At 34.0% G+C, this 13,430-nt stretch overlaps 1 pseudogene; it reads left to right on the forward strand.

Annotated features, from left to right (window-relative positions):
- Positions 1-1,837: 1,837 nt before the first annotated feature.
- LOC134242082 (piwi-like protein 2) lies at positions 1,838-12,906 on the forward strand (annotated as a pseudogene).
- The last annotated feature ends 524 nt before the right edge of the window (positions 12,907-13,430 follow it).

Below are 13,430 nucleotides of genomic sequence, written 5' to 3' on the forward strand. Positions count from 1 at the left end.
TGTAGCTTTGTTAGGAACTTGAATTTGCCCCAAATTCTTATTCATTGTTTATAGTTATTTATAGATGTTGATTGTAAACACTGAGGCAAGCTTCCTTTTCCTTGTTTGGTTTTAGCCAAATAGATCTATGGTGTAAGATGAGAATTTTTGTAAAGAGCATGCTTAATGAAGTTAATGTAAAAATGTTGCAAGAACAAGGAAAAATAAAGTGGTAATCAATCTGGGAATGGGACTTGTCATAGCTGCAATAATGTATTGGGGGGGGGGGGGGGGGCTACAACCCCTTAGGAGTTAGGATCTTGGTAATGGTGCAAGTGCAGGAGTAACAGGAGTTAATTACCCCTGTAACAGGAGTTAATTACTCCTGCACAGATTTCGGCTCAAATTGTCAGTAAATGCCTATTTTATTAACCATATATCGGTTATTTTTTGTGTATATCAACATCACAACTTGAATTTATCCGCCATATTTACTGACCTAGATAGATGTTTTTGTGATACCATTTAGCACAATCATATATAAACACCGATATTTGCTTTATGAAGTTGTTCCGATTTCTGATTTTCAAGTGAAAGTCTCAATGCATCACGCATGAACTGTCATGACTGTGTAGAGCGACTGGTAAACATGCAGATTTATATCACATGTTTTTCATGTTTAACAGGCTATGTTGTAGACAGTGAATAAAAAAAAAATTGTCATGTTAGAAGTAAGTTGAATGTATAAACAATTTATTTGGCTGCAGTCGCCAGTATTAAAAAAATATATTTACACCATTACGGAGATGCTGTGGAATTGTAGCCCTCTCCAGAAAATATCAGATTAAAGAAATGGAGAGGGCTACATTATTGCAGCTAAACTTGGCCAAGAAGGTATTTCACAAAAAATGTTAGCTTTTGTTCATCAATTTATTATAAAGATGAAAAGAATATTTTTGTCTTGGATTGTGCAGAACAATAAATATATACTTGCATTACACATGTATCTTGCATATAAAGTGTGTGGAAATCTATGACATTCAATACACCATAACATGTAAAGGGGGTCAAAATGTTCAAGAGTGCATTTTATTTTGATGTTGCAGGCATTGAAGCTAAGAAAAGGCAACTTGTGATCAAAAAATAAAAAATCACACTCACATTGTCTAGAAGCTGTCACATTGGCTCTTCCATTAATAGTAGCTTGCAAAAGGGGTTATACATGGATTTGAAATAAAAATCACATTTGCAGTCAAGGCAGAGAGTTCAAAAGATGTAAATATTTTCACAATATGCTAACGCTCATTAACTTGCAGCAATTCTACTCACTGGGAAACAGTTCGTTCAATTACGAAAAATAGCATCAAAGTAATTTCTATCATTTAAACAAAAGAAACATATTTTGTCTTTATTCCAACCTTATTGCCCATGCCTCCATGTTATCAATAATAAATAACAAGTATTTATCGTTTTGACATATCATTGTCATTTATTTTCACATTTTCATGCTTTCAATTTGTCAAAATGTATGACTATGCTGATTACACCACAGGTCCCACCAAATTACGACTAATCTCTACTTATGATTTAAGTTGAAGGGAAACAATTAGTCAACTTGTAATAAAATAAATACAACATCATTGTAGTCTGTTGTTTAGCAGTTGAATGGGGAATTTTCAGTCTCAAAATTGGGAAAAAATAAATGTTTTTTTTTGGCATTGGGTATGGTATCGTTTATCAGTCATAGAGAAAAAACGCTGATTTGTTTGCGTACACCGTTTTAGTTATGAGATTATTTATTTTTTAAAAATAATGATTCAATGCGTAAATATCACTGATCAAATTTCTGAAGTTTTAATTTGTTTTTTTGTTTAGTGAATGGCAACAGGATTTGGAAGAGGCGGGCGGGGAGCTGCTCTTTTGCAAGCACTGAATCAGCCCGTCAGGAAGCCAGGAGAACAAGATGAGGTAAGGGGCCCTGCTCAATCTGTTTGAGAAAATTTCCTATATAAAACCAAAAAAGTGAAGTGTTTAAGAATTGTTTATTGGTATATCAAGAACCTGTCTTGAAGACTTTATTTATGGTTTTAGAAAAAGCCAGAATCCTCAGGGGATGCCCCTGCACCTCCTCCAGCAGTATCAACCACAGCAACTGGTCAGGGAAATATACCCATGGGGAGAGGATCAATGGGGCGTGGGGCTTTTTTACAGGGGCTTCTGCAAGGTGCTACAACTTCAGGATTGTCTAGAGGACAACCAACAGGTAATGCAAATTCTATTACAAAGAAAAATAGGTTATTTTAATTTGATGATTTTCACAAGTGTACATGTATATTTCCTTGGCATTAGTCTGCTTTATGACTTGACTTTTTTTTTCTTTTTAGCACAACAACCTACACTTCCTGCTACTGGGGGAAGAGGTATTGCCAATCTTCAAGCTCTTTTAAAGTAAGTTGAAAAAGCACAGGTGTGTGTATTTATAAATTACAGGTGCAACTTGTGTTGTAATAATCCAGAGGGAGTCTAGAATTACACTTTTCTTTTGCTCAAGGGAAGTGGAAAATAGTGTCAGAAAAATTATGGTATCAAACTTACCAGTCTTTGAGAGTTATAAAGACAGGCCTCTTGTTTTCCTCTTAGCTTTAAATGTATTATGTGAACATCACATAATTTTTTTTCTATTTCCCTACAGGAGTGCTGGAAGAGGAGGAGGCATAACAGGACCTTCACCAGCACCACAGATGCCTCAGGTTACCCCACCCCCACAGGTTTCAGTCAGTACCCCCCAGCCTTCAGTCAGTACCTCCCAGGGGTCCACACCTGCTCCCTCAGTTACCTCTCAGTCAGGAGTGGCACCAAGCAAAATGTCTTCAGATCCGCCCAGTAGCCGACTCAGCAAGATGGCTCTGGATCGTCCACCCACTGTCAATAAATCGGGCACTGCAGGCAAACCGTAAGCTCATAGAAAAAAAAAAAATTGTTATCTTAGTCTGAATTAATAAATGTTATTTATCAATGTTTAATGAAAAATGTAGAAGCTCTGCTGGTCCAAGACTGGAAGAGTTATCTGTTCAAACATTTTTCAGCACACATCCAATTCAATCAGACTTTATAAGCAAGTACACTATACTAAGATACATAATTCTATTTATCAGATTTTGACATTAATAAAAATTGAAACTTCTTAAAAAATCTCTCAAAATGCTTATCAACGTGCAGAATTTAACCAATACTACTAGCAATGTACTAGTTTTAATAAAATGGTAAGTTACTAGTTGTACTAGTATTGTACTAGTAATAAAACATACCCTTTTGCATGACAGTCGGAGCTTTTCAACTCAGGCATAAGGCCCTTTGTTGAGATTGGTCTCCCAGCTGACATAGGAAAAAGGGTACATGTATTATTCTGCATATACACCAAAACAAGTATGGAAGGCTCATTTTTGCTCAGAATTTAACTTCATAAGCTCCAGTGAATTGATTGTACTTCCATGTTCATAGTATACTTCTTTACGACAATATTAAAAAGTAATCTATATGCTTTTTTCCTGCTTTCCTTTTCTTGATTTGCACATAAACTAATGATAGTTTTGTTTGTATTTTTTTCTGCAGAATGGCTTTATCTGGAAATTACATCAGGATAATGCATGAGGATGCTAGAGTGTATCAGTACCATGTATCTTTTTCTCCAAGCATTGACTCAAAGAATATGAGATTTAAACTAGTAAACAATGTTCGAGATGTCATTGGATTTACAAAGGCGTTTGATGGGTTCATTCTTTACTTGCCACATCGCCTTCCAAATGAAGTGAGTTGGTAATTGTATAAACTGATGTCAGGAATCTGTTATTCTTGCAGAATTCTCACAATTTTATGAAACAAGTGAAAGTTTTAAATATCAGATGAATATCAGAAAGTTTCCACAAATGTAAAGTATGTACAATGGGGACTTAGTAGTTTTATGTGAGGGATTCTTACAGTAGGCAAGTTCTCAGTCAGTGTTTGGATTTTTTTCTATTTTTAGGAGACGGTGCTACAAAGTAAGAGGCCAACTGATGGCGTTGATATTACTATCACCATCAGATTAACAAAAATGATAATGCCAGTACAATGTGTTCCTCTCTATAATATCATATTCAGAAGGTCAGTTACTTTGAAATTTGTCTTAATTTCATCGGTAGATCTCACAAATTAAGACTGTTCAAAAGTGCTTTAATTTAAGACTGTTTAATATCCACAGGAAAATTAATTACTTGCTCTGTGACAGTTATCATCTGTTAATACTTGTGTTTAAATAGGGCATCTTCAGAAGAAAAGTGTAAAGTTTAAGAAAACTTTTTTCAGTTTTTTTTTTTTTTAATATCTTGTAACGCGTAATTTTCTTCTTCTTTCAGAATAATGAACATTCTTGAAATGGTTCAAGTTGGCCGTTATTACTACAACCCCAAAACACCATCAGTTGTTCCACAACACAGGTAGCTTATTATTGACTAGTCAAGTAGTTTATTAGATCTTCAATGCAGAAAGGCAGATGATTATGCAGCGGAAGATTTTTGTATTTTTTAATGATTTTAATATAAATTCTAGGCTAGAAGTCTGGCCAGGGTATATCACATCGGTGTGTGAAAATGAAGATGGTCTCATGCTGTTAGTAGATGCCAGTCACAGAGTGTTGAGAACAGAAACAGTACTTCAGTTGATGTAAGTTCTTTAAATTTTAGTCTTATGTACATCTTTACAAATCTGAAGAAGGTTTTGAGGAGTAATATTGCTTTAATGAGTGAAATATTTCAAAATAGATGTACATGTGTATTGGTTATAGGAAAACTACTGTGCAGAAGAATCCCAATGGCTTCCAGGATGAGTGTACACGGTCTTTGGTAGGAACAATAGTCCTCACACGTTACAACAACAAGACTTATCGTATCGATGACATTTTGTGGTCCAAAACTCCACTACACACCTTCAAGACAAGCCAAGGGTCAGAGCTCTCCTTTGTAGATTACTACAGGTAGTACAAATATAGATTTTCAGCAAGTGTTTATTTCGTAGACAGCAAAATTGCAATTAAAAAAATATCCTTGTTTTTGAATTTGCATTTCAACTTCTGTCTAGCTTTCTTCATTTTAGGTTAGGTGTAAAATTTGGGACAAATGTTTGTGGAATTCATATCAAACATATTAAAGCATGATTATTAATTTGGGAAGAGATTCAATTAATAGAGTAAGTGTGCACCATTGGCTCTTAGGATAGCTGGTTAACATAAATACTGGTAATTATCTGCTGACCGTCAGCCTTTTTAACTTTGCCTAACTCAAGTACAAGAAGTTGCTTAGCCCCACAGATATCAATTGTTGTAGTGAGCTTTGGTCATACCATTATTCTTGTGTTGTAGGAGTAGGAATGCTTATCATAAAGAGATATCAATTGTTGTATTGAGCTTTGGTCATACCATTATTCTTTTAGGAATGCTTATCATAAAGAGATTACAGACCAGGAGCAGCCTCTACTGCTACACAGACCTAAAAAGAAACAACTACCTGGTGTAAGTCCACTGTTAGAGGAGGATTAAACCAATTTACATTTTTTAAATCAGTCTGATTCCTCTGATGAAATTTTCTGGAATTTGGGCTTTCAGCAGCCAACCCATTCTAATACAGTGTATTTCTCTTAAGGTTTCTGACTTGTTTTATTACAGTATCAAGGTTTCTATCTATGTGTTAATGTGTGATATATTGTCTAGCAGTTCAGTATTAGTCTTGGATGCTGCTTGTAAAAAAAATATTGGAAAACTTTATTGGCAACGTCTCAGAATGAACAGTACATTTTAAAGCATTTTGTACCATGTGTCTTTTTTCCACTATAAGCACCAACCATGGTTTAGTGGTACACAATATTCAAATGATCATGCCATAATGACTTAACACTTATGACTCAAAATTCATCCTAAACTGATCAGAGAATTAAGTTAAACTGAGGTTTTATTTCAAATGATGTCTTAAGAGAAGAGGAGAGTTGTTTTTGAATTTGTTTTTCAAATCATGTCTGCATTCTGTTTGTATGATGTTTGTGTGAAGAAAAACATATTTACTTTTTAAATCTTAAAATTTTTAAATCTTAAATTTTAAAGAAGGTATAACAGATGCAGAAAAAATTCTGTAACATAGGTATGATAATCTTTGTAGGGTAAAGTGCCTGAAAAAAGTGAAGCAATTTGCCTTATCCCAGAGTTTTGCTATTTGACTGGGCTTTGATAACTGAGGCAAGATTTCCGAGTGATGAAGGTATTTATCGTTGGAATAATAAAGGCTAATAAAGTGTTAAGAGTGTTGGTTCTGTTTAATAATTAAAAATCTCTTGTAGGATCTTGCTTCACACACCAGAGTGACACCAAGAAAAAGGGGGGGGACTAGGGAAATTCATCAATGCTGTAATGTAACCCAGAGGCCAAAAAAGGGCTGACCAACTGGGGGCTGGCTTTGCCAAAAATACGATAGATGTGAGTGTCATGGGCATAGTGCATAGCTGAAATACATAGCTAAAGCTACTTTTAGACTGCTTTAGTAATCGAACATTTATTCAATGTTCTAAACTGTTGTGCAAATTAAAGAGATTGGTGCATGATTAGGTAATTGTCAAAGAAACATCCAATCAAAAAATCATTTAGCACAGGTAGCTGGCCTGTCAATGAATCAGCAGCTTTTGTATTTTTTTTGACTTCAGTAGAGATAAGGGAATTTAACATAAAACTAAGGATTTATAAAGAAATATGTTATGTATTTTTCCTATTTTTGAAAATATGTGTCATTTTAAGTCTATTTCTAACAATGTTTTTGTTTTCCAGATTGCTGGTAGACAAGCTCAGCAGGAAAAGATCATCTTTGGAATAATTCACGTTTGGCAGGCCCCCGGGCAGACTGGAGCAGGGATGCCACCCGCAGTAAGGTCCTCACCCCTTTCACCTGAAGAACTGGACTCTGTTATTTGTTAAGGGGATGCAAACAAGGCCATAGAGTTTATGAACATGATGCAGACTTGCTGCCGGCAGATGGGCATTCAGTGTAACAAGCCAAATAAAATTAGTTTAATGATATTTAAGTTTGAGTAGGAATCTCAGAGATAGCATCAATCCATCGGTATCAATGTTAAAAAAATAACAAAGATGTCTACTGACTGTATACTTAACTTTGGTGCTATTCAATTATTTATTTAAAAGAAAGGTCAGGCAATGTTAGTTTTTGATTTATTTTTTAAAGGTCCAGTGTGTGGTTGTTTTTGTCCAACATCCAGAATACAAATACTCCGCTATAAAAAATTTGCTGTGTTAAATGCCGTTCCCTCTAGGTACTTTATGTATTTGCGTCATTTACTTAGGTCACCTGAGTTACACAGGTACAAATTGCTATTTACTTGGCTGTATGTTAAAATTTGAACATTTTCAGCTTCTCCTCTGCAAATGCTCAACCAATTTCAGCCAATTTTTGCCAAAAAAAAAAAAAAAAATGGGCGAAGGGGTACAAAAGCTGTGAATTTCATGGACCCTGGGGCCTGATGGGCGGGACCAAAACCATTAAAATTAGTGCAATCATTAAAAATCTTCCTCTCTACTCTTGGACATTAAGCAGTCAAACTGTTGGGGTGATTGTAATAAGCATTGAGTCCTCTACCAAAATTGTAAAATTTCTTGGCCCTAGGTAGGAATTTTAGTGCTGAGCAGGGCTATTTAGATTATATAGTTTAAAATGCATTATTTCTTTAAAATTCCTTCTCTGCTGCTGGTCAATAAATAAGTAACCAAGTACATAATTATGTTAAATGAGACTGGTTCTTTAAAAATTTGGGAATTTCATCCTTGGTTTAAAACATAACCCAACTTAATGGTTAAATTGTTACATGATGCTCAGGTGACCTATAAGGCCCATGGGATTTTTGTTTAAAGTCATACATGTATTTATTTGCCATGTTATGAATATGGTGCTTTAATGTCCCATGGACTTGTTTTATTAACTAAATAACTTTATGTAGAAAACCAGAGTTCAAACATTTACATTTACTTGTATTTATACAATTCTTATTTTGTGTTGAAAGGTGATCATCCCAAGAAAATTTTTGAAACCTGACAAGTTAGGAGTGTTTCAAAAATTGCCCTACAAATTAATTGCAAGCTTGGAGGAGGCTGTGGGGATTAGTTTCCCAATGGTAATATTAAGCTTTGAAAGTTTTTATACCCCTGCTCCAAAGGAGGGGGGTATTAAAACTATTTTTGAGTTGGCTCGCGTAGGAGCTCTCCCTGGACATAGCCGTTTCAGAGCTGTAAATTTTTTCACGCATTCATCAAGGTGATCCATACGCCAAATATAATAGTTCTAGCAAAAATTGCTTTGGTTTGAGTGATTGAATAAACTTAAGAGGTAAAAACTGTATAAAATTTCATACTGTAACATTATTTATGCCTTCATGCTTTTAAATACCTGTACGATGTCAATAATACTGCGTATGAATATATGTTCAAGTATGTTAATTAATTTTCCCATCTGAAGTTTATTTATAATTGACCTAGAATACTCCCTAACAAAAACACCTGCTGCTCTTATTAGCTGCAGCTAGTTGTTGTTGAAAATCTATTTTTAGAATCCAGATTTGCTGTGGGAATTTTAACCTAATTATTCCATAACACTGGCCACTTCAGCTAATGTGCAAAATCCAGTCAAAATAATACGGAACCCATTAGTGCCAACCTGTATATATAAAGGAAAAGCAATATACACTTTAATTATGAACCGAACATGGATCAGACATTAATTTCAATCTCTTAAGATGCAAAATAAACTGAATATATTAAGGTTGGTGCCAGATGTATGAAAAAGCTCAATTGACTCGAGCAGTAACTCGAGGCCTTTCAGGCCTTTGATTTGGTGACAGGGTACGGGATGATCCTGGTTATAAAACATACATGACTCGACTCCGCCTGGCGCCCTTTGCCCGGCATCTGCCTTAACTGAACTTGACGTGTATATTAACATCAGAGCGGGGGTATTACTAATGAGCAATGGCTCACAGACTTCTTGTTAATTTTATTTGACAAATGTAATCTGAAATCTGAGATATCATATTTATTTATGTATATATATTTAAATTCAGCAAAGTACAGTGGAACACACTCATAGCAAACATGTTATAATGAATTTATGCTTAAATAAAACAAAGTAAATTTTACTCCTTATGATTTTAAAAACATTGCAGATTTAATAGATCTACTTTTTTCCCTACATATTATAGTCCAATCTGATGGTAGTTGGAATAGATGTTTACCATGATAAAGCACAAAACAAAATGATCGCCGGGTTTGTAGCCAGCACTAACAAGATGTGCATCGCTGGTACTCCAAGACATCTTCAGATGCCCGGTAGGAGCTCATTGATGGACTCAAACTTTTATACTTATCCATAGGAAGTTATGGGTAAGAGACAATTAGGGTTTGGCAAATGGCAATATTGGATTTTTCCCCCGTAGGAAGGTCACCCTTATCTTAGAAAAATAAAACATAGTAAAACCTTTTTGCAAATGAAATTTAATATTATAGACAGCCAATGAATATAAAGCCATTTGAATTGTATAGACAGCCAATGAATATTAAACCATATTGAATTTTTAGAAACAATGAAAATTTTAAAACATATTGATTTTTTATTTTTTCCCAAAAAAAAATTTTTAATGAAAATGTGTCAACTATTAAAAATAAATTTGTTGTTTTAATTACTTCTTGTATTCAATCCATATTACAAAATGTTGGATGATAAAATATTTGGAAATTGTAATATTTTGATAATTTACAATTGGTGAACAGCATTAAAAAAGAAATTAGTAATATATTCTATGGAAGAAGTAAAGTAAGTGAAATATTTCTAAAAGAAATATATTTAGATAAAATTTTCCAGAGATTTCCTTTCACTTTCCATTTTTTCATTTATAGTCATTTATTAAAATCAAATGAGGCTTTTATTCATTTGTTATATTATTGTTAATACAGTATATTATCAATTTTTCGAATATACAGGTAGTTTACATTGAATTTTTCGTATTTTTCAATATTCCAGGTTAACCATGTTTTCCCTGAGAAGATAGTTGTCTTCCGTGGGGTTTGGGGATGGAGATCTTAAGTATATTGACCATGAGATTCAGCAGCTACAGCAGTGCTTTGGAAACTTTGGAGGGGAATCTCCCCAAAATCTAGTCGTGATTGTACAAAAAAGGGTAAATGCACGAATTTTCTTAAAGGTATTACTTTTATTTCAGTTCTTAAGAAACTAATGCACAAGTATCTTTGCAGATAAATATATCTATTTAGGATAAATATGTTTAGGTAAGCTTGGATGACTACAGTATTCCATGTTTCTATTACAGGGAGATCGAGGCTTTGACAATCCTCCACCTGGTACTATTGTGGATCACACCATTACCAGGAAGACAAGTAAGATCCAAGAATTATTTAAGGAATGTTTTTAAGTTTTGTGTGAGTTATTGGTGTGTGAATCACACAGACTTGTCACGTAGGCATATTTCATGAAGCGCGCTAGCGCTTCATGGGAAAAATGCCTCGTCAAGTCTGAGTGATTCACACAAATTTCACACTAAACTGAAAAACATTCCTATTTTTTCATTTTAAATGTTGGAAGCAACTAAAGTTGCAAAAATTTGAATTTCTAGCTGCCCTATATCATTGCATTTTGCTATTGTCGTTGCAGCCTCATTGTGACGTCATGTTCACGCACGTTTTTCCGTGTATATTTCTACGCGTGAAAATACACGAAAATGGTTTTCAAATCAATTTCACAGTTGGCTTACTAAAAAAACACAGCAAATGTAAATATGTGTATATTTATCTTTTTCCTGCCAAACAAATTTTGTAATGTAGGTTCATACTATTTCTTATCTTGTTTTAAGCAATTCCTATGGGCCTTTTTACTTGCAAACCTTTTGGGCCCATATGTTTTAAAACTCAAGTTGTTAATTTCATGTTTGATAATCTCACATTTTACCTCTTTACCCATAGGTTACCTTTTACCCATAGTTCATATTTGAGAAATAGTATATTTTTTTCCCAAAGGGCCCAAAAAACTTATAAACTTTATGGTGCAAAATGGCTGTATTCTGATAAGTAACCAGTCATATGAATTTCAATTTCAGTGTTATTGCGTTTTACTGTTAACTCTCCCTTTTGGGGGATTACCCTTTTTATTGCCACCATTTTAATTAAAATTACCGCTTTTTCAAAAACTCTTAAATTTGGTTTCCCTTGGGGGTCCATTTTTAAGCCCCTCTATAAAACCCTAATATTTCGTGATTTGACTCGGAATCATACAAACGCTTTTTTTGTACATAGATTTCAAGCACGTATTTGACAACGACAACAACATAAGACTACGTGATTACATTGGTTACGATAAATTAATCAACATTTCTGCCATGAAAAAGGAGATACAGCTTTTAAGAATTAGATGAAAACATTTGACATCGTCTTTAAAAGCACAGAAGCTCACAACTTTATCAATAAAGTCAATAAAATCACTTGTTGTCCCAAACCATGTGGCACATCTCTACTTTTGTTTTCGATCATCGCGGGAAATCTGATTTATTTAACGAAAGATACGAACTTGTTTTAGATCTAGATTAAACCATGCCATCATTTTTTTGTTTAAAAACTGAATGAACATTAGAATTATTGCCTCTAGGCTATTTCAGCAAAGATCACTTTTCAAAAGGCTAAGTAAAGCACCCAATCCAAGCAAAATGATGAGCATGAAAAATTTTTGAATTTGTACAATTTATGTAAACTTAAGGTGTTTCTGTCTTCTTCTTTGCGGGATATTTAAGATTAATTAGTGTAGGTACCTGATTTCATTTAAGGCTTATAATATACATGTATATTACATAAAAGATATCGATAATCCAAGCGTTAAACAAAGCGCGAACGCTACCGCTTTTGAGGTCTGAATCTCCCTTTTTTTTCATCACAATAGGTTAACATGTATGGCGTATTGGACTAGTTTAAATGATTCAGTATTATTGAGTATCCCTTTGTTAAACATTAGATTCATAGATTATCATGAAGTATTCCACAAAAGGGGTTTAAAGAACAGCAATAGTACTTATTTTGAGAATGAAGTTTGTCTAAATTATTACATTTGGGGGTAGGTTGGGACTACAAAAGGTGATCAGAGTTTTACATTGGAATATATTGTTATATAAACAGCAGGTCTATAATGACTCAGGTGAGTATCATGACCAATGGTCTCCTGATAACTTAATAATTTTTGGCAATGTGACGGGGTGTTAGTGAAATTCGTGAGTTGAAAATGAAAATATGGCAAGATGTTAACTTGCATAGATCTATGTAACCCAACATCTTTTTCAATTGGGGATTTGTTTATAAAAAAATTTACATGCTACATGTATGTACCTGACGGTGTTATGATTTTGTAGGTGATTTTTTCATTGTCTCCCAGCATGTGAGGCAGGGAACATTTTCCCCCCACTCACTACATCTGTGTTCATGACAGTATTGGAATGAAACCTGATCATCTTAGAGGCTCCCCTACAAAATGACACACCTGTACTACAACTGGCCCTTTATGTGAGTACCTGCTCCTTGTCAGGTAAACACGTACCACAGTTCATAAGTATGAAATTGGTTAATAATGGCACAGGATGCAAAAAAAAAAAAAAACCTCTTGTTTAATTGTTGATGCAATTTAAAATTGAGAAAATTGAGAATTTGATGTCATTTCTTTCTCTTCCAATTGTCCGACACAAAATGGTTATACCTGAAGATTTATTTCAGTATGCCCACAAGCTGGCCTATCTGGTGGGACAGAACATCCATAAGGAGCCCGTGCTGAACTCTCTGACAGATTGTTCTTCTTGTAAACCACATGTTTTTAACACTTAAGATTCGGGGATTTAAGACAAGGCAGAAATTTTATATGGATATCAGTGTCTGAATTTTGTTTCTTCTGTGTCAGCAAAGTAGCTGAAGGTTTTTATTAGGTGAAAAATAGTGAGAGCTATTTATTTTCTCTTTTCCTGAATGGCAGTCCCTGTCTGTGTTATTTTGTAAAGGATTTTTTAGAACTTAGCTTTTACATAGACATTGACATGTTTTTGTTTTGTTGTTTTTTTTTTTTTAGCTCAGAGTCCCTTGTAGCACTGCCAGAAACCTTTTTTTTAATTAATATGCAGATATTGTTTTAATTATATTTTCTTATACTGTTTATTAAAGAAAATTAATAGGTTGTGAAAAAAAAAATTGATTTTTAGCATCTACTTTCCCAAAATTTAATCTTCACTATGTACACAATAAACCTAGTATTTTAAGCAAATTGAACTTCAGTAGCTGGAACATAAATATGTTGAATACCATGGAAATGTTAGAGTGGGTTAGAAGTCTCATT

The sequence above is a fragment of the Saccostrea cucullata genome, unplaced genomic scaffold (assembly GCF_032062105.1).
Source record: "Saccostrea cucullata isolate Sc308-1 unplaced genomic scaffold, CSIRO_AGI_Scuc_v1 ctg13844, whole genome shotgun sequence".
NCBI lineage: Eukaryota > Metazoa > Mollusca > Bivalvia > Ostreida > Ostreidae > Saccostrea > Saccostrea cuccullata.